The sequence below is a fragment of the Equus przewalskii genome, chromosome 31, assembly GCF_037783145.1.
Source record: "Equus przewalskii isolate Varuska chromosome 31, EquPr2, whole genome shotgun sequence".
Classification (NCBI taxonomy): domain Eukaryota; kingdom Metazoa; phylum Chordata; class Mammalia; order Perissodactyla; family Equidae; genus Equus; species Equus przewalskii.
In genome coordinates, this window is record NC_091861.1 from 6,836,193 (window position 1) to 6,857,141 (window position 20,949).

At 43.4% G+C, this 20,949-nt stretch overlaps 2 long non-coding RNA genes across 2 annotated transcripts; one reads left to right on the top strand and one right to left on the bottom strand.

Annotated features, from left to right (window-relative positions):
* On the bottom strand, positions 1 to 20,439 carry LOC139080694 (uncharacterized). The gene is made up of 3 exons (XR_011535403.1): positions 20,160 to 20,439; positions 7,960 to 8,086; positions 1 to 415 (listed from the first exon to the last, which is right to left on the bottom strand). It is a non-coding gene; the product is annotated as an uncharacterized lncRNA (long non-coding RNA).
* On the top strand, positions 15,584 to 20,164 carry LOC139080693 (uncharacterized). The gene is made up of 3 exons (XR_011535402.1): positions 15,584 to 15,872; positions 17,089 to 17,513; positions 18,304 to 20,164. It is a non-coding gene; the product is annotated as an uncharacterized lncRNA (long non-coding RNA).
* Positions 20,440 to 20,949: the final 510 nt, after the last annotated feature.

The following is a 20,949-nucleotide window of genomic DNA, read 5'->3' on the forward strand; positions in this document are numbered from 1 at the left end:
CATAAAACTACATACTTAAGACAAAGGATTGTCCTTTATTCTGAGACTCTTATTTTTGGAATAAACATTTAACTCTTTGGAAACTTGTCTATTTTCATATTATTAGGAAATCAAAAGGCGTTCTATGTTGATGCCTAAAATGGGGGAGGGGGTATTTATTATAAAATCCACAGGCGAACCTAACTTGACAGTTCCTCGTTGACCCCTGCAGCCTGGCGTCCCCGAGGTCCGCCTTGATCCAGCGTGTTCCCCGAGGGGGGCGGCGTGCGCTGTGGGTAAACACAGCTGCGGGAGGAGAGGCTCCCTCCCTCCTAGTGGGTAGGGCGGGCTTTCTTCCAAGGACAACGGAGATTGTCTTGTGGCTTCTCTGGCTGGGTGTTTGAGCGCGGGTGGGTCTCGTCTATGCAGGAACAATCTGTTAGACAACAAAAAAAATTCAACTGAGTAAATTTAAAGATCAAATTGCCTTATTAAACCATTCATGAATCGGGCAGCACCCCATCTAGCAAGCACAAAGGAGCTCGGCTGAGCTGCAGAAAAGGAAAAGTCTGGAAAGGCAGAGAGGACGCAGAAAAAAGGAAATTATTCAAAGAATGCATTGTTTTAGGCAAGGTTGCCCTCCTAGAGGAACAGAATGGGTCAAGTCAGTGGATGACCTCCTGGTGCTGACCAGGACGTTCCGGGTTAGGTCCCGTTCCCAAGATGGCTGAAAGTGCAGTTAGGCTAGGTATTAAGGTTTGATGGAGCTTAGCATAAGTGACTCCATTTTTGGCCTGTAGTCTCCTTTTTAACAATCCCCCCTTCTTGCAGCTTAACTGAGAGATGTGGTCAAAATTTAAGGCATTGGTGCCACTCTCAGCTGCCGCTTTGTAGCTCTCACAGCTTTTGTGACATTTTGTTGATCCTTTGTGTGGTATTCACAGGTCGTGATGCTTTTTTACAGCATCTCTTGTGAAATTTTGTTGATCCTTTGTGTGGTATTCACAGGTCATGATGCTTTTTTATAATATCTCTGTAATATTCACAGGCCACGACTTCAGGTTCAATTTTTAAATCAGTTGTCCTCTTCGTCCCTTGTCTGATGTTTCAGTCTTAGGTCATTTGCTTGGCAGTTCGCTGTGAAGGTGCACTGAAAGCCTTTGAGAGAACGCAGCACACCAGGGAGACTATGAGGATTACAGGCAGGCTAATTCCCCGGTTTGGAGGGCACTTTGGAGGCATGGTCCCCAAGACCCAAACCAATTAAAGTCAAAGAAAGATCCCGTGGAAGGAGACACCTTTTTAGCCAAGCGGCTTGCTCAGTAATCATATGTGAGCCACTTCCCCCAGAAGTGTTAATCCAGGTACTGCAGGTGGTGTTGGCCACAGCACAGACACCTCCTTGCTCGGCTAGAAGATAATCAAAGGCTAGCCTATTATCAAGAACTACTTTGGCGAGAGAGTCTAAGATCTTTGTTGGGCAGCTATTGTCTTAGTGGAGTCTGCAATATCTTCAAGAGTTAAGGAGAAGTTTCTGATTGTATTCTTATTTACATTGTCTTCTAACCAGGGAAGTATGACCCTGCCAAAGGAAACAAATCCTGAGTCATGAATGCCTCCTGGCAAGTCTTTTTTTTTTTTTTTTTTTTTTTTTGCTTGAGGAAGATTAGCCCTGGGCTAACATCTGGGCCAATCTTACTCTACTTTATATGTAGGTTGCTGCCTCCGCATGGCTAACGAGTGGTATAGGTCCACACCCGGGATCTGCACCCTCGAACCCAGGCTGCCAAAGTGGAACATGCCAAACTTAACTACTATGCCACAGGGCCAGCCCATGGTAAGTCTTTTTAACCAGATGATGTAAATCTAGGAGAGTCTACCAATGAGGTGACCGATGAGTTCCTTTGTGCAAGTTCAGGGCACAGTTAGATAATCTAAGAGGTATTGTCTGACTGTGCACCAGCCATCCAGGCTTTCATAGGCCCAAGAAGAATGATAACCACCAGAGACAAAGGCAAACCGTGTCAGGCCGCAGACCACTTCCACTAAGATGGCACTATTAATAGATTCTAGCGTCAGGGACCGATAGGGGGTTTTGATGACAAATCTAGCAGTCTGAAAGGCAAAGCCTCCCCCCTCCACCTTCAATGGCCTGGGAGATAGAGATGTTAGTGGTCTTTCCAGGCCAATGCCAGAGTACAGGAAAGAAAGAGAAGAAGAGAGGGTGTTATGTTTAAAGTCTGAAGTCTTGACCCAGTGTCTTGGAGGAAGCAGTCTACCTCGCTGTCAGCTACTTCTCTTCCTGGTCAGTTTGGGCCAGGTGTCAGGTAGAGCCTTCTTCAGTTATGAGATGTGCACCCAGAGTTCAAGTCCCAGAGGTTCTGCTGTCATCTGTGTAGTGAGGAGGACCTGGTATAGCCCCTTTCAAGGAAATTTAAGAACAGTCTTTATTCTTACTGATTCCCGATCAGAAGGGAGGGTGAAAATTGGAAATGTTAGTTTGAAGAAACTAGAAGAATTCAGAATCCAGTCCTGTTGAGAGGTATATAACAAACCTTTAAAAACAGTTAACAAGATTAAAATCAAATTTAGACAAAGGTGCAAACAATATTCCTCTCTATAATTATCTCCTTTTCTTTTCCTTAAGGATAATCACAGTAAAACTAATTGGCTTGCAATAAACTTAGGCTGATTATTTACATAAGTGCAGCAAGAATAAAATCTTTTTAAGCCTGCTTTGTTGGAACCTCGTAAGAAAAGTACCAGGCCAGTTTTTCCAAGCAGTCCTCAAACTTTTTTGATCATGTCTGAGCCACGTGCATCCCTCTCAAATATGACAGTCTAGTCAAAGTCTTGGTAATATATAGCCAATATTTTCAATTACGTCTTGTTACAAGGAGAATAGATTTTCATTGAACTTATGTAAATAACTAACTATACTGCCATGAAAAGAATACCCAAGAGTTTCCAAATTCTGGAGGGATCAGGTAGAAAGGAAAAGTAAATGTTTCATCTTTGTTTACAGAGATATACTTTACCAAATTGCTGCCAGTCACAGATAGCTTAAAAGAAAAGATCTCCTTAAATCTGGAAAAGCAAAACATTAGAGAACCAGCGATGTCTCAAACAAGAAGTTGTAAAATTTATAATCATCCTCCTCAGTTTATTCGGTCTCATGTAATTAATACTTGTTGAACTTGATCTTTTGTTGTCAGTGTCATAAATCCAGTTTTTCTTAGAGTTCTGTAAATTCTTACTGAGTTCAGTGGTATGATCTAAAAGTTACTAGAAACCTGTGTTGTTCTAGAATGCTTGTCAGAGTCCTTTCCATGAATTTCTCTGAAGGGGAAACACTTTTGCAAGAATGCTTTTGGAAAAGCATCTGAGTAAAACAATTGTCTATAAGTGACAAAAGATTTTTTTAAATGTCCATTGTTAGAGATCTGACAAGAGCTCATTATAATGGAATTGACAAGGAAATTTGGTTATTTCTGTAACGTACAACCTTTTAAGATAATAATTGGAATAATGATTGATAACATTATACCAGGACATAGTGGATTTCTAGGAATTTTACACAATTTCTGGAACACTTATAACATATACCTATACAGACACAACATAAAGAAGGGTTAGTGTTATTTCTTATCTCACAATGCTCACCATGTAATTTAACATATCAAATAAGCCTAATTAGTGTAACAGCTCTCTTTTTATAAGGAGAGAGAGCAAATCTTTTGAGATGTTGGAAGGGCCTTCTGAAAAGTCCCAAAGTTAGCTAGAGGTCAAAAGGACTTCATTTAGAGTTTGATTTGAGGAAGTTTGTCAAAAATATCAAAAGGTTTTAAAACACTTGCTTGAACAGGATCATAGGTCATTATGAAACAATAGTTAGTTATCCATTTAACCATGGTGACAATTAAAGACTTTGCGGGCAATTATAGAAACTTACATAGTTGTAAAAAGCCTGAGCTCTTTAAGTTCCAGTTTTACATAAGTACACTACTGATATTAAAGCTCATTTTTAAGACCCTTATGACAAATTTATTCAATCTTATTTAGCTTGATCAGGCATAAAACTCTTTTCCCAAGATTCCTTTTCTGCAAATCTTCTACAACTTTTTCTGTCCATTTTAGTTTGTCCCTCCTTCTCTTTCCCTTAGAAATAAACAGCTTTACCTTAGGACAAAATCATTTTCATTTCCCTCAGCAAAAATGATCGCCATTTTACTGCACAAAAAAGGGCTCTCTGCCCAGTGTGCACAAAAAGCCAGTAACTACACCACCAGCTTTTGAGAAGAGACAAGGCTTTATGGCAAGGTGGATCAGCAAGGAGGCAGGAGGCAAGGCTGTGGGATCTGTTTCTCTGGCCCAGGGCTTGGGGCACAGTTTAAGAGGTTAGGGGATGGGCTGGTATGCAGAGCAGTGTGGGGGCAGGTCTTGATTAGAGGGCTCTAAACATTTATGGTAAGAAGTGGAAGGGGCTTTAACACCAGATCCCCCTAGACAACGGACCCCCCCACTTCTGGTAAGAGTCTAACTGTCAAGTTCTGGTCATGTCCCGGTCCTTTGGTTCTGAGGGGGAGATGCTTGGGTGCCAGGTGTTATTTCAGGTCCAGATTTTCTCCTCTGCACACGCTCTGGCTACATGACTTGCATTTTGGGGGCTTGACCCTGAAAAACAGCTTTACCCTTCTGCTGGTAAGATGAGGTCAGTCTGACCTGGTCCTAGAGGGCCCGTGGTTACATCCATACTTCATACTTTTTCTAACCAAAAAACATATTCTATTTTCCTTGCATACAGAGCTGCTTTTCTTATTATTTCTAGCAGCTTTAATTACATATATTAATTAGAATTCTTAGCCCTTAGAAACCTTAATTTCTAGTGCAAACTAAGAAGTAAGCAATTGTGAACCATCTTTTATATTACATTCTGTGGCCTGGCAAATTTATCAATAATTTTTAGAAACATGCTTCTCAGCATGGCATAAAACATATTTACTAATATATCCAAATATCTTTAGTTTCTCAGTAATAAGAAGGCAAAATTAGGTAGCCCTATGTTTAGTAATTAACGTTTCACTAATTTATCCTACTTGGAAATGATCTAGATAGTTAATGAATGCCCATCATTCAACTTACTTTAGCATAACTTTGAGGTTTCAGGTTACCAAAAAGATTCAGAGAAACTATTTTAAAAGTTCACCTAAAAACTTTTTATCCTACTTACATCTATTTGATTTACTTGCTCTTAACAATTATGTGTAGATTACCTACAAAAACTTCATGAGACATTAGATAAAGTCACCCATCATCCTAAACCTTTTTTTTTTTGGTGGCAACTTTTGTGACAGAGATATCCTGAACTTATTTGATTAGTAAACCCAGGTAGAATGAAAGTTTTATATTTAATGTTGATGGGCTCTAAAGACAAGCCTGTTTTAATTAAACCAATAAACTTAAACTAGCTTTAATACCGAATATTTTTCCAGATCATGTGAACCCATAAAGCATTTGGGTTAGTTTCTATTATATTTCTGAGAACTTTAGGAATACTTATAAGTGCTTAAGTTTAAACCAATTAAATAGAACTCTTTTAAAATTAGTTTGGCAGTACCATCTGGAGGTAGAAAATACCATACGTAAACATATAGACAGATGTAAACAGAGACCTTAGAAGACACTTTAAGGTGTTTGTTTTTTTAAAATTTCAAATGAACTTTCCCTCTTTACTTTTACTTTTGATAAGAATTACCTTCCTGAGGTTTGTACTCTAAAGAGATGGCCTAGATTAAGAGTTAGCTTTTATATCTCGAAAGCACAAGGCAAGAATGCAAGTACCTCCAAGAAGGACTTTGATTTTCTAAGGCCAATAATTTGCAAGCCTTTTGAGATAAAAATGGGGAAACCTTAATATTGGTAAAAAGGAATAGGTGAACCCTGAAATGCCTCGAGTTGCACCCCTAGTCCTGTAAAGATTTGCAAGATAAGGACGGCCACCCACAGCTCCTCAAAGAATTGGGCTGCAGCCCAAATGCTAAAGGACTGACACAGCCATCCTCCTACGTTAGAATGTTTGTCTTTCCCTCTGGGTACATTTAACTTAGAGGAAAAGGGCTAAAAAAAAACTAATTCCCGTCAGGCTCTGAATATCAGCTGCCAATTTGGCCAACTTTTGACTACAGTGCTACTTAAAAATTTCTTTTAAATATCTTGTCAGTTTTCAGCCAGGACAAACACTAAATATTTCTGGCAGTTTTAAACAACTCCATGGACCCAAGAGCATCCTCAAAAGAGGGTGCAAGATGCAGAGTCACTCCCAAAGATGGCCGCAAGAAAGAACCCGCAAGTCCCAGGCAGACAGAAGGCCAAGCCCTTAGGACACAAAACAGGACTAGCAAGAAGGCAATAGCTCCCCCTGGGAGAGAAAGGATCAATAGCCCATGCGTTTGGATTTGGAAAGAAACAGATAGTATGAAATTTTATTTTCGTCTCTTAACAGAGACTTTGGAGAGCCAACTCTGGTAAGAATTCTCACCCTCCAGTGGCTTCTGCCAGTTTTCCAGGGTCCCGTCTGCAGTTCTGAGTGGGGTAAAGTGGAGAGGAGCTCTAATGTTTACTAGAATTTGGCAAGGGTTTCCAATCATTTTAATTTTAGTTCCCCTTAGCTGTTTAAGGGAATAATGTAGCAGTTGACCAGAAAACCTTCTGATCTCTTAGAATCTCCTCAGTTCGGGGAGGGACCCACATGGGAGCCCTCCTTTGAAGGTAGACATGGGCGTTCGAGCTGAAGAATCTGCGTAGGGCCTTTGAGCACAGTCCCTTTTCCAGTGTCCTAGCTGACCACAACTGAGACATTGGTTTCTCGGCCAGCATTTTGATGACGGACCCCTAGGAAGATGGAATGGCGGAGGCCTAGGTGTTGTTTTGTATATCTTTTGTGTCTTTAATTTTTCATTAGCCTTTTGTAACCAAACTTGCAATGAAGATATTTTTGGAATTTTGGAGGCTTTGGAAGCTTCTGCATACCAATTAAAATAGGTATCCCATTCTGTTCATTTAATTCAGCAACCCGTACTTTCAAGTGTCCTTCTTAAATGATCTTACTCATTCGAACTTTCCTTATAATGGCCATTGTAATTCTAAGTTGTCTTTAGTAAGATTTTGCCAGTTTTGTAATTATTTACAGCTTCTGGGACCATAGTTCTTAGACATAAAATAAGCAGGTGTGCCAGAAGGTGGCGCGCTTGACTCTTTGGAATTTAAAATCCCATTAGCTAAGTCTTTCGGTTTCTCAGAGTCAGATACCTAAGAGGGATGTGCCACTGGGTTGAGGATCGTGCATGTTTTACCATGTACCTCATTGCATGCATGGCATGAGGTACCGTGTACCTCAATTTTCTTGAGGCTAGTGATACCCAGTGTCTACCTAACCCATTCTGTGACCAGCTTATCGTAACGCAGGAGTCTTTGAGTTAGGCAGGTGAGCACTCTAATAGCCTTTAAATGCTCAACTCATGCCATCAATTTTTGCAGTTTTTTGGCCTCCAAGATCCATGTTAGCAATAGCTTTTATCTACCGAAAACAAGGCAAACACATGCACCTTAATGTATCAACAGTAATCAAGAGATGTTACTGTGGCCTGGCCAAGAGAAGGCCCTGTGTGCACCACCACCAATTCCCCACGTGAAATTGGGGATTGGGGAAAGGATTGAGCTGGCAAATCCCAAACATGGGAACTGCGGGCTGATTCCAAACAGGTGGGGAGCTGCAGCTGTCACCAGCAGTTCCCAACGTGGAATCTGGGGACAGAACCAAGGGCTGGGGTTTCCAGTTAAATGGGGAATTGTGGTCCAGATTACCAGCAGCTTGTAATGTGGAACTAGCGATTCCAGACAAACGGGGAACTAACTGGAAAGCCAATTAGATCGGGAGCTCGATGCAAAGAGAGCAGAGCTCAGAACTGAGGGGGAACTTACCCACAGCCCTCGGAAATGGTGAGAAAGACAGTGAATTCAGAAGGGAGTTTGCAGGTACCACCACTGTGTTTCTCATTGTCCCCAAATGCCACCGGAAGTCTCTTTCAGTCACACCACTGCCACCAATCTGTCAAACAACAAAAAATTCAACTATTCAGCTTAGCAGGAGTGACTCCATTTTGGACCTGTAGTCTCTTTTTTAACAATTCACATGCTCTCTTCACAGTCCAAATTCTGTGCCTTCCTCATCTCCTCCACATTAAATACAAAGTATATTTTGAGAGAGAATTAAGGAGTTATTTGACTGAAGTTTCAAGTAACTGCCCCAAACAGTGCAGGGCTAAGGACTGGGAACTTGTCTTGACGAGGCCACCCAGCCCCCTTCACCACTCAGGAGAAAAAGGGCAAGCCCCAGGGACCGGGCCTTCAAAGGGTGTCTGTCATTCCCTCTGCACTGACTGTTCCCTGAGGCTGCCCGCATCCTCCAAGCCCTCCCGGCCTAGTGACACCCGCCCCTGCCATGGGATAATGGCGTCCCTGGTTCCTCCCTTCCTGTAGCTGGCAAGCTCTACTCTCCCAGACTTCAGTTGAGTGAGGGCATGATTTTCATCGGCTCCTGCTTCTGCTGATCGAAGTGGGGAGAGGATGTGGTGTTTCAGCTCCAACACGTGGGGATGGAAGTGGGCCCTTCCATGCCACATCAGTCCCATTCCCCCAGCAAGGCCAGGGCCAGCCTTTCTCTAACATAGCGAAGACCAACATAACCCACCACCAGGAGCATGAGTTTTTCTTCAAAGACCACCGGTCTAGTTCACTAGAGAAACGCCCCCAGCTGTTCTATGCATAGAAGGCATCTTTATCAGATTTATATGATTTTGATCTTACTTCTTATGAAATAAGGACCTCAGCTTTATTAAGCTAAAAACACATTTCTTTAGCTAAAAACACATTCTTTCTTTCCTGTCCAGATTTTTTTTTTTTCCTGTCCAGATTTTTTTATTGCAGAGATTCCCCCATTACTGCAAGTTAAAGATTCCTGCAAATTATTTTTTCGGTATGATAATGGTATTATAGATTTTTTTAAACAGGCTTTATGTTTTAGAGATACACATTGGGAACAGACTTTTTTCTTTTTTAAGATTTGCACTTAACATCTGTTGCCAATCTCTTTGTTTTTATTTTTCTTCTTCTCCCCAAAGCCCCCCAGTACGTAGTTGTATATTCTAGCTGTAGGTCCTTCCGGCTCTGCTATGTGGGACGCCATCTCAGCGTGGCCTGATGAGTGGTGCCAGGTCTGCACCCAGGATCCAAACTGGTGAAACCCTGGGCTGCCGGAGTGGAGCGCACAAACTTAACCACTCAGCCATGGGGCCGGCCCCAAACTTCTTCCTCAATAACTGAGACAGAAAAGACACTTAGCAGCCTTTCCCACCCTACTGAGTCATTCCCATCAGCATAAAAACCTGTTGAACGAACTCTCACTCTTCACCCCGTCTCCATTTCTCTGTCCCATTTTCAGAAAAACTCGTGGAAGAATTATCTATATTCATTTTCTGTCCTTCCTTTTCTCCCATTCTACCTGAACCAGTCTAGTCAGCTGTATCCTGAACTTCCCCTTAAAACTGCTCACCAGGGAGCTCCGCGTTGCCAAATCAAATAGTCCATCCTCGTACCTCATCTTAAACTATCCACCGCATTTGACACAGTTGATCACTCCGTTCTTTTGTCTTAGCGGTTGCCCTGGGGTATAATTAACACAACATTCTAGTTCAAATAATACTAACTTAATTTCAATAATATACAATAAATTTGCTCCCATAGAGCTCCATTCTCTCCTCTCTGTTGGGCTGCTACTGTCATACAAATTACATTTTTACACATTGTATGCCCGTCCCCAAGGACTTACATTACTGCTTTATGCAGTTGTTTTTAAAATTAGGAGAAAAAATAGCAATTACAAGCAAAAAATATATTTCTGCTGCCTTTTATATTTATCAATGTAGTTTCCTTTACCAGTGTTCTTTATTTCTCCATGTGGATTTGAGTTACTGTCCTTTCGTTTCAGCCTGAAGGACACCTCTTATTTCTTACACGGCAGATGTGCTAGTGATGAATGACCTTGGTTTCTGTTTATCCTTGTTGTTAGTGCAGTCAAGTGGATTCCGACTCCTAGTGACCCTGTGGACAGCAGAGTGGAACCCTACCCGATCTTTTGGCGGCATCCTCTCCCCTTCTAGTGCTCTATCAGACAATTCTCCACTGCTATTCACAGGGTTTTCATGGCCAATTTTTTTGGAAGTGGGTAGCCAGGTCCTTCTTCCTAGTCTGTCTAGTCTGAAAGCTCTGCTGAAACCTGCCCACCATGGATGACCCTGCTGGAATTTGAAATCCCAGTGGCATAGCTTTCAGCATCACAGCAACACATAGCTGCCACAGTATGGCAACTGGCAGAGGGTGATGTGGTTCTCTGACCAGGAAACGAACCCAGGCCGCAGCAGTGAGAGTGCCAAATCTTAACCAGTAGATCACCAGGACTGGCTTTTGTTTATCTAGGAATGTCTTAATTTCTCCTTCATTTTTGAAGGATAGTTTGCTGGATGTAGAGTGTTTACTTGACAGGAGTTTTTTCCTTCAGTACTTTAAATATGTCATGCACAGCCTTCTGGCCTCTGTGGCTTCTGATGAGAAATCAGATGTTAATCTTATTGAGGATCTTTCTACATGATAAGTTGCTTCTTTCTTGCTGTTTTCTTTTTGTATATGTATGAGGAAGATTGGCCCTGAGCTAACATCTATTGCAAATCCTCCTCTTTTTGCTTGAGGAAGACTGTTTCTGAGCTGATATCTGTGCCAATCTTCCTCTACTTTATATGGGATGCTGCGTGGCTTGACAAGCAGTGCCATGCCTGCGCCCAGGATCCGAACCTGTGAACCCCAGGCCGCCAAGGCAGAGCATGCAAACTTAACCACTACACCACCGGCCAGCCCCCATTCTTACTGTTTTCAGGATTCTGCCTTTGTCTTTTGACAGTTTGATTACCATGTGTCTAGGTGTTTATCTTCTCTCTGAGTTTATTCTATTTGGAGTTTGATGTGCTTCTTGGACATATAATGTTTTTCATCAGAACTGGGAAGTTTTCTGCCATTATTTCTTCAAATATTCTTTCTGTGCCTACTTTCTTCTCTTTTCTCCTTCCAGGACTCCATTATATGTATGTTGGTATGTTTGATGATATCCCACAGATTTCTGAGGCTGCATTCATTTTTCTTTATCGTTTTTTCTTTCTTTTCTTCAAACTGGATCATCTGAATTGACCTATCTTCAAGTCTGTTGATTTTTCTCCTGCCTGCTCAAATCTGCTGTTGAGCCCCTCTACTGAGTTTTTCATTTCAGCTATTGTATTTTTCAACTCTAGAACTTCTATTTGGTTTTTTTAAATGTAATTTCTACCTTTTTTTTTTGAGGAAGACTAGCTCTGAGCTAACATCTGTGCCCATCCTCCTCTACTTTATATGTGGGACACCTGCCACAGCATGGCTTGCCAAGTGGTGCCATGTCGGCACCCAGGATCTGAACCGGTGAACCCCAGGCTGCCGAAGCAGAATGTGCAAACTTAACCGCTGCGCCACCAGGCCGGCCCCTAATTTCTACCTTTTTATTGATATTCCTTATTTGGTGAGACATCATTCTCATACTTTTATTTCATTCTTTAGACATGGTTTCATTTAGCTCTTTAAATATATTTAAAATAGCTTATTTAGATTTAAAACCCTTATCTAGTAAGTCCAAGGTCTGGGACATTTTCAATGTTTCTATTGATTGCTTTTTCCCTATGTATGGGCCACACTTCCTTGTTTCTTTGCTTGTCTCATAATTTTTTGTTGAAAACTGGGCATTTTAAATAATATAATGTGGCATCTCTAGAAATCAGGTTCTCCTCCCTCCCCAGGGTTGGTTGTTGCTCCTGCTTGTCGTAGTTGTTTTTCTTTGTTTGTTGAGTGACTTTTCTGAACTAGTGCTGTAAAGTCTGATTTTGTCGTACGTGGCCACTGAAGTCTGCTCACTTAGCTTAGCGGTCAGCTGATGATGTGGCAGAGATTTCCTTAAACTCCTGGAACCGATAAATCATCCAGGCTTTGCTGAGGGCCCGTGTGTGCATGTTGGGGCTTGACTCTGCCTTCACCTACCTTCCTGCTTGTGCAGAGCCTCAAGGTCAGTCAGAGGTGAGGCCTCAGGCCTTCTCAGGTCTTTCCTGAGCACGTGCACAGCCCTGGCATGTGTGTGGCCTTCCAGAGTCTCAGGAACACCTCAGAGCTTTTCAAAGTCCCTGCGCACATCTCATGCCCTAGCTTCTCCTTCTAAGCTTTTTGGTTCGTCTCTTGTTTGCCCCAGCTGTTGTCCACGGCCTCAGGCAGCTGCAAAGTTAAAACACATGCCTGTAAGGTTTTTTTTGACAGATGCCCCCTAGGACAAGTGCTTTTCACACTGAGGGAGCTTGAGTCAGGTCAAATACAGGCAGTCCTGCGAGTGAGGTCTTCCAGGGAACCGCCAGACAGGTGAAATAATGACAATTCTCCAAGAACAAGGCCTTGCAGGAATGACAGCTCCATCACGCTCACTCAGCCAGGCTGCTCCAGGAGCGCAGACTGCTGGTTTTCAAGCTACCACAAAGTTGGAGAGCGGGGTATTAGACTAGAATAAATTACAACATCACAAAGCTCATTTTTCTTACTGAGATTCAGCCATTTTTCTTTAATAAACACTCCCCAGGTTGTTGCAAGCCTTTGGTTAGTTTGCAGAGTTCTGGAAAAAGTGGATCCTATTTTTGTCAGGTTTTTCATTGTTTTTGTGGAGGACAGTATTTTCAAAGGCCCTTACTTTGCCATTTTCACTAATATCATCCTACTTCCTCCTTCTTGAAACAGTTTTTTTATTTAGCCCCTGGAACAACATACTCTCCTGGTTATCCTTCTAAGAACCAGCCATTTCTCCTCAATTTCAGTTGCTGGGTCTTCCTCATCTTCCTGACCTCTAAATGTTGGAGGGCCTCAGGACCCCCTTCTCCGTCTATACCCACTCCCTTAGTGATCTCGTCCACCTCCCATAAGCTGACAGCTTTCACATTTTGATCCCTGGCACTGACCTCTCCTGTGAATTCCAGAATCACGCGTCCAGCAGCCTCTAAGCATCTCCACGAGGGTGTCCAATAGGCATCTCAAACTCAAACGTCCAAGACTGAAACCCTGACTTCCCACCCCATCCCTGCTCCTCCCCCAAGGCCTTGAGTAACTGGCCTTCATCCGTTGCTCAGATCAAAAGCTTGGGCATCCTCCCTGACTCCTCTGTTCCTCTCATACCACACACATATCCATGAGCAAATCCTTCTACTCTATCTTCAAAAGACATCCTGAATCAGCCGATTTTTACCTCAGCATCACTGCTACCCTGGTCCAAACCAACATCATCTTTCACCTGAATTATTTTAAATAGCCAACTAACTGGTCTTCTGTTTCCACTCATCTTACAGTGGTTCCTTTGTGTTCACTTGCTGCTTTGTTTGAAAACAGAGTCAGATCACGTTATTTCTAAATTCAAACCCCTCTGATGGGGCTGGCCTGGTGGCGTAGTGGTTAAGTTCACGTGTTCCAATCCCAGGCATGGACCTAGATGCTGTCCGTAAAGCCAAGCTGTGGAGGCATCCCACATACAAAATAGAGGAAGATTGACAATAGTTGTTAGCTCAGGGCCAATCTTCCTCAGCAAAAAAAAAAAAAAAAAAAACCCAACCAAACAAAAAACCTCTGTAATGGCTTCTCATCCCATTCTGAATGAAATGCCAAATCTTGACATTGCTCTATAAGACTCAACGTGATCTCACCCCCAGGTGTCTTTCAGATGTTATTTTCAACTGCCGTCACGCTCTGTTACTTTATTCTGACCAAAAAGGCCCCTGTCAACATTCTTCCACCACGCCCAGAACAGTCCAGTCGAGACTTGGCACTCACGATTCCTGCTGCCTGGAATGCTCGTCCCTCAGACGCCCTCCTGGCTCATTCCCATGCCCTATGTGCTTCTCTGACGAAACGTCACCTTATTAGAGTCCTTTCCTGATCACCCTCCCAAACTGTGACCCATCCTTTTCCTCTAACTTGTTCCCATTTAACTTATGCCCTTATCTTGCTTTGTTTTGCTTCCTAGGACTTTTTATCACCTAACATATTATCTATTTATTTATTTGTTTGTTTATTGTGCGTCTTCCCCAGTTGACATGTAAGTCCCATGAGAGCAAAATCTTTGTTTCTTTGTTTCCCCACTGTGTCCCCAGCACCTAGAACAGTTCCTGGCAAATAGTAAGTAGTCAATGTTGGTGGTCAAGAACGTGGACCCTGGACCCAGACTATCTAGATTAGAATCTCAGCTCTGCTGCCTACTAACTGTGTGACCCTGGGCTAGTGACTTAACCTTTCTGTGCCTCAGTTTCCTCCTCTGCCAAATGAGGATCATACTAGTACCTGTATCTAATAGGATTGTTGAGGATTAAATGAATTAATGTGTGTAAAGTACTTAAGATGATGCCTGTTGGGGCCGGCCCTGTGGCCAAGCGGTTAAGTTCGCATGCTCTGCTGCGGCGGCCCAGGGTTTCACCAGTTCGGATCCTGGGCACGGACATGGCACTGCTCATCAGGCCATGCTGAGGCGGCATCCCACATGCCACAACTAGAAGAACCCACAACTAAAAATGTACAACTATGTACAGGGGGGCTTTGGGGAGAAAAAGGAAAAAATAAAATCTTAAAAAAAAAAAGATGATGCCTGTCATATAGCAGACATTATATAATTTTAATTATTATTTTTGCTAATAAATGAATGATAAACCCAACATTGCAATATGTATCATGTATTCACCAAAGTACTGTATTAATATTCATTTTTTACTAAATTGCTACCATACATATACCTGAAAAAACTTCTAGATTTTGAAATAAAAAATTAAATTGAAATAGACCACATTTTCTGCGATTTCATCTAATTTATTAGCTCTGATGTTTCAAGTCCTCTTAGACCATCTTGATGTTATAACCCATAGATACTAGGTATATAGAACTCTCACATTTTGCCCACCAAAAATCATCTAGTCTACTTTAATAATTGCATCTTTCATTTCTAAATGATGTCAAAGTATAGTCTTTATTCATAATACTTGGCAAGTCAATTTATGTACTGCTCACAATATTTTCTCTTTAACGCTCGATTTTAAAGTGGAACCACTTAATTTTCTATGTAAAAGCTTGATAAATCACAACTTCTAGACCTGGAGAAAAAAATCACGAGGCACATTTATAGAATTATAATTTTCATGCTCCACGTTACATCAACAGTGTTCAACAACAGGATTCTTTTTGTTTCTGTCAAAGAAAAAAAAAATTAATGACACTTATTAAAGATGGTAAGGCAGACAGCATTCAGGCCCACCATGGTAGGTATGGGGACCACTGCAATGGGATTTTTGCAAGGAGGAGAGAGACTGGGCTCAACTCTGAAAACAGCAAGGACAGGTGGAAGTTTATAGCCAAGGAGCAGGGTGGGGATCAGAGCATGGAAAATTACTAAGAGGAAACATCAGGGGTGTTGGGGGAAATCTTCAAGAGGATGTGACTGCTGGTTGACCCCTGAGCTGGACCTGGGCAACTGGAGGATCCCCAGCCCCCACCTTGGAATGTGCATTCCACTTGCCTTCCCCACTCCCTGAAGCTGCCCTGAGGACACAGCCTGAGAGAGCACTGTGGCGGTGAGACCATCTGGATGGTATACGTCACTGAGCCCAGTTAAGGCCTCTATACAAACTGTAAGATTTTGACGGGTGGGTGTGGAAAACTGCTCGTCTCGCGGCCGCCCAAGACAAGCCTCATAAGTAAGTTCCCTCGCTCATTAAAACTGCCACCTACCCATCCGGAGTGGTCTGCCCCTTTCTCTGGTCTCTGCCTGCCCTCCGTGTACGGGACCCGATTTCAGATGATACCTGACAAGCTTCCGAGGTTGCAACCCAACAAGGGGTAAAGGGGATTCTGGCTAACCTGACCTAAAGGGATTCTTGCTAAAGACAGGCCAGGGGGATCAGACATCACCTAGGCGGGTGGAGGACAAGGAACCTGAACAGATAGCAAGAGTGGTAAGATATGGGGGCTGGAGGATTCTTGCTAAACTGACGTAGCTAAAACTGGATGTGATAAGGAAGTGCACAGACGGGCCTAGGAGAAGGTTCAGGAGCCTGACTAAAGTTTGGTTGAGCAAAGAATCTTGGTCAATTCCTGGGCCATTTGGGGTATAAATTAAACCATATGTGGCTAAGAATAAAAACAACTCAAAACCGTGTGACGGTCAGAACCACCAGAGCAGGAGGAGTTGTTTCAAAGCAGGAAGATGCCTGCGCACCCGCTCTCCAGGGGCCAGCAGCCCGTGTGCTCACCCCACAGCCCCGGGGCTCGCAGAGGGCTCTGTCGGTACAGAAAACAACTGGTTAGTAACTATTTTATTCATTGAACACAGAAAATAGGAATTAAAACAAATTCCACTATTGCTTTAAGTACACGAATTTCCCAGGACGCCTTTGCAAACCACCGTGTGGGAAATGCCGGGTTAGGCGAGCACTGGGGTCCCCCTTTCCCTAAAACTTTTCCTTATTTTTATAAACTTTTGATCATTGTAATTAATTGATTCTAGTCTCTCAGGATTTTTAAAAAACTATTCTTAAAAGGTTTGCATGAAAAATCTCCCCCTACTCCATCTCTCTCCCAGCCTCTTCCCAACCCCGATGCCCCACACCCCTGCCCCGTCCCACGCAGATGTACCCACTGTTATTAAGCTGCTTGTCTTTTTTCAAAGTTCCTTTATACACATATAAGCAAATACAAACATACGCTCTCACATTTTATGTAAACGGTCATACTATACCCTCTGTTGTTTTTTCCTTTAATAACATAGCCTGAAGCTCTTTCCAAATTAGTGCATAGAGCGCGTCCTCCTCCTTTCTTTCAGTGTTACGTTATATGGATGAACCATAGTTTCTCTAACCAGTCTCGTACTGGCGGGCACGCAGACTGTTCCTATTCTGTTGCTCTTTCAAACAGTGCTGCAATGAATTATCCTGTTTTCAAAATGTGGTTCACTTGGATCCAGACGAGCCTGGGTTGGCGAGACGAGAGAGCTGTGCCGTCCCTGTGCTCAGAGGCCTGGCGCGCATGACTCACTGGCTCCAAGATTAGTCACCCCCTCCCCCAAACACCCAATGGCAAAAACAGATCATTTCGGGAGCACTGGGGATGCACCATCGCAGGCCACCATCTGAGGCCACCATCTGAGGAGGCCGCCAGGCTCGGGAAAACCCAACCCAGTCCTGCTAAGAGAATGACTCCAAGGAACTCCCAAGCCTGTTTGACTAAGGCAAGACTAATTACTGTAATTAGCTGACTGCACAATTAGAAGTGATTAAGCGCATTACAGAAGAGGCTCGGCTCCCACAACTGGAAACCTCCCAGCGCAGCCCGTTAGCAAGGTCTGTTGCTTCTCTCCGCTTTCCTGCGCCCATGCTCAGGGAGCACGCGCCTGCCTTCTCAACAGGCTATTATTTTTCTTTTCCAGATTAATTTCTGTTCAACACACTGTAGCATATGGCCATTAGCCAAGTATATCTAACCATCGGTTTAATTTTTCTATTTTTAAGTTGAGATATAATTTGTATTCTGTAAAATGCACAGATCTTAAGTCTACAGTTCATAAGATTTTACAAATGATTACATTGTGTAACCAACACCCCAATTAAAATATAGAACAGTTTTTTTTCCCTCCCAAATTCCCTCATGGCCTTCTTTCCCATCACATCCACCTCACTCCAGGCAACTTTTCTGATTCTAGGTTGATTTTGCTAAGGATAAAGATCTGATTGTATGGCATGAATTGGGAAGTAGCATACTCTGAATCAAAAATGAGTATATCATTCATTCTCTTGTCCTTAAACGGGTTTTTTTTTTTTTTTTATGGTGAGGAAGATTGGCCCTGAGCTAATATCTGTTGCCAATCTCCCTCTTTTTTTTCCCTCCCCAAAAGCCCAGTGCATAGTTGTAAATCCTAGTTGTAAATCCTTCTAGTTCTTCTATGTGGGACACTGCCACAGCATGGCTTGATGACTGGTGTGTAGGTCCACGCCTGGGATCCAAACCTGTGAACCCCAGGTGCATGAACTTAACTGCTATGCTGTCAGGCTGACCCCTTGTCCTTAAATTCTTGAGTGTGTGGGGGAAGTCATCCCAGTTGCTGAATATGTATTTTACTTTATTCTCCCTCAGACAGGCAATGGAGACTTCTCTTTAAATTCACCGAAACGTAGCAGCGGTTCCCAGATCTGGGAAGCAGCAGCATGCTGGACGCCAGGACCAGGAGCAAGCCAGCACCGCTCCCTTCCGAGAACCTAGAACCACGGGTGAGAGCGCGAGGCTGCGCGAAGAGGAGTTTAGAAAAGCGAGCAGCTGCGGGCCGAGGAGGAGCCACAGAGACCTGGGGACTTGGATGGCCCCAGACTGACTAGAGACCAGGGGTCCCTGCTTGCATGTCAAAGACTGACCCCATCCTCTACCTGGGGCTGTATAAGCCTTTGGGTTTGGGGACAATTAAGGAGTGAAGGAGCCCCATGGAGGAGATACTGAGCTTCCTGCTCATCAGGCAAATGGGGAATTAAGCCAGTTTTCTTTATGGGAGAAAATGTAAAAAGACAGGATCACCTTGCACCCTCTCTTTGTGGGTCAGTTCATCCTACTGACTCAGGTATCACCCGGACTCTGAGATATCTTTGCACTGGGGTAACATCTCCCACCTTAGCAGCAACTTCTAGAACCTGTGCTCCAACCAACCTGGGCTGCCTCCTTTCTCCAACTGCCCCTTGGCCTTCTGCCTCTGGGGCTTTGCTCTTACTGCCCCCTGGCCTCCAGTGCCTTCCCTTCCCACCCGTAATCATTAAAATCCTACTCATTCTTTACGACCTAATTCCAGTGTGACTTGCGACATGATGCCTCTCTGATCACTTCACCCAGAAGCCATCTTCCTTTCCTTTTACTTTTGCAGGATTTTCTTTTGGCATTTGCATGCCTCTTTTTCACATCACACCTAATAGTGTATTGTAGTTATTTGTCAATTTGTCTTTTTATAGCTAATAGATTGTAAACTGCATATCTTTATGTCTCCCATAGTGCCGTATACATAGAAAGTACCCCTTAAATAAAAAAATAAAATAAAATTGCTACCAAGGTGTGGTAGACATTGGGAATGTCTTTCCAATACCTCTTATCCTCCTCCCCATTGTGTAGTCACCATTGGTGTGAGTGGCATTGGCCTCACTCAATTCTAGGGGTGGTCCCCAATGGTGTAAGACACTCCCAACCCACTTGCCAAAGTGATAGGTTTTTTTGAGCCTGAGCCAATCGGCACATGGTCCTGGGGGTCCAATCAGAATGAGGCTCAGGACTTAAGCACAATGATTATGGGAAGCGACAGCCCCTCTCCCCCCCCAGACTAATTGTCAAGAAATTCCAACTGAGTTGTTCAGTTCCAACTGAGCTGCTGTTCACAGGCATCTTGCAACCATGAAGAAAGCCAGCCTAGAAAGGAATCTGGCCCACAAAGGAGGACAGGGCAGAGAGAATCAGAGAAACAGAGCTGGGGCCCTGGTTAAACCGTACTGGAAGCCTGCTCTAACATTCAGCCTTTCAGCCATGTGAACCAATAAACGCTCTTCATGGTTTCTCTCTTGCAACCCAAAGCATCCGACCCAGTGCACCGGGAACGCATCATTGTGGATTCACACGTGCACGTGTGCATTTGCATGTACGCACACACACAACCTGAATCTTACTAGGGAGAAGGGAGAAAACACACATCTCCAATTCCTGGGGTGGTGGCAACATCTCATTTTACCAAACTGCACACTTTAAAGCTTTTCATAACAGTTACCAAGACATGGAACTGATGTCTTTTGATAATTTCTCATTGATTTCTGTATTAAAAATGATTTTGTAGTTTTAACCTGAATTCTTAAGAATATCTGACTCTAGCAACTAGTAATAAATTGTGAAATTTTTTCCTTTAAAAAAATTAATATATTGTTTGTGGCCCCTTTAATAGTACTTAAAGTAATAAAATCAGCTTTTACCTTAACGTGAAGTTTTTCAACATTTTCCTTGCAAGGTGAAATGGGGTTCTAACAACTGGAAGGCGATATTGACCTTTTCTTGACTGGTTCCCTGCCTTAACCTTGTTGACAAGTTTGTTTTCAGATTTTCCAACCTGCTGTTCACTTGCTTTCTTGGCAAGCATCCCTGAGTGTCCTCTCTAGGGGCCTAGCTCCTTGTGGGCTGGGACCACGTCCTGGGCCTCTTTCGTAACCCGTGTCCTCCTCATGCCGTGTGGAGTCCCAGAGCTTCTCAAGAGCTGGTGGACGGCCCATGGAAATTTCCACGGCAGCTGCTCAGCTCCAGCCCCCCCACCTGGGACCCGGCCTGCAAGCCTTCCCAGGCCAAGGACACTGAGCCTGGCTCGGGGTCAGGCCTGGGTCTATTTATGACTCTTTATCTCAGGGTTTGCGCCTTGGCACTCTCAGGAAACCTCCTCCCCAGTCAACACACAGGCACGTCCTCATCTGGAGAAGAGAACAGTGGGACAGGTCATCAATCTCTTCCTCCCTGGCTGCCTGGATGGCTCCAAGCCCTCCCTGCCTTTGCTTCATGCTTCTTGGTTTGGGGCCTAAATCCTTTAATGGGAACAAAGAAAATCTTCTGACGTTCAGGTGAAATCTCTTTATGACCACAGATGGGCTTATTAATGAATTTGTTTCTCACACAATTCCCCTTACTAGGAAAAATTTGTCTCCCAAGGGGGTAGGAAGCTCTTTCTCCCCCCGACCATACATACCCCTGAGCTCCGCTCATCGACAGAACTAGTCA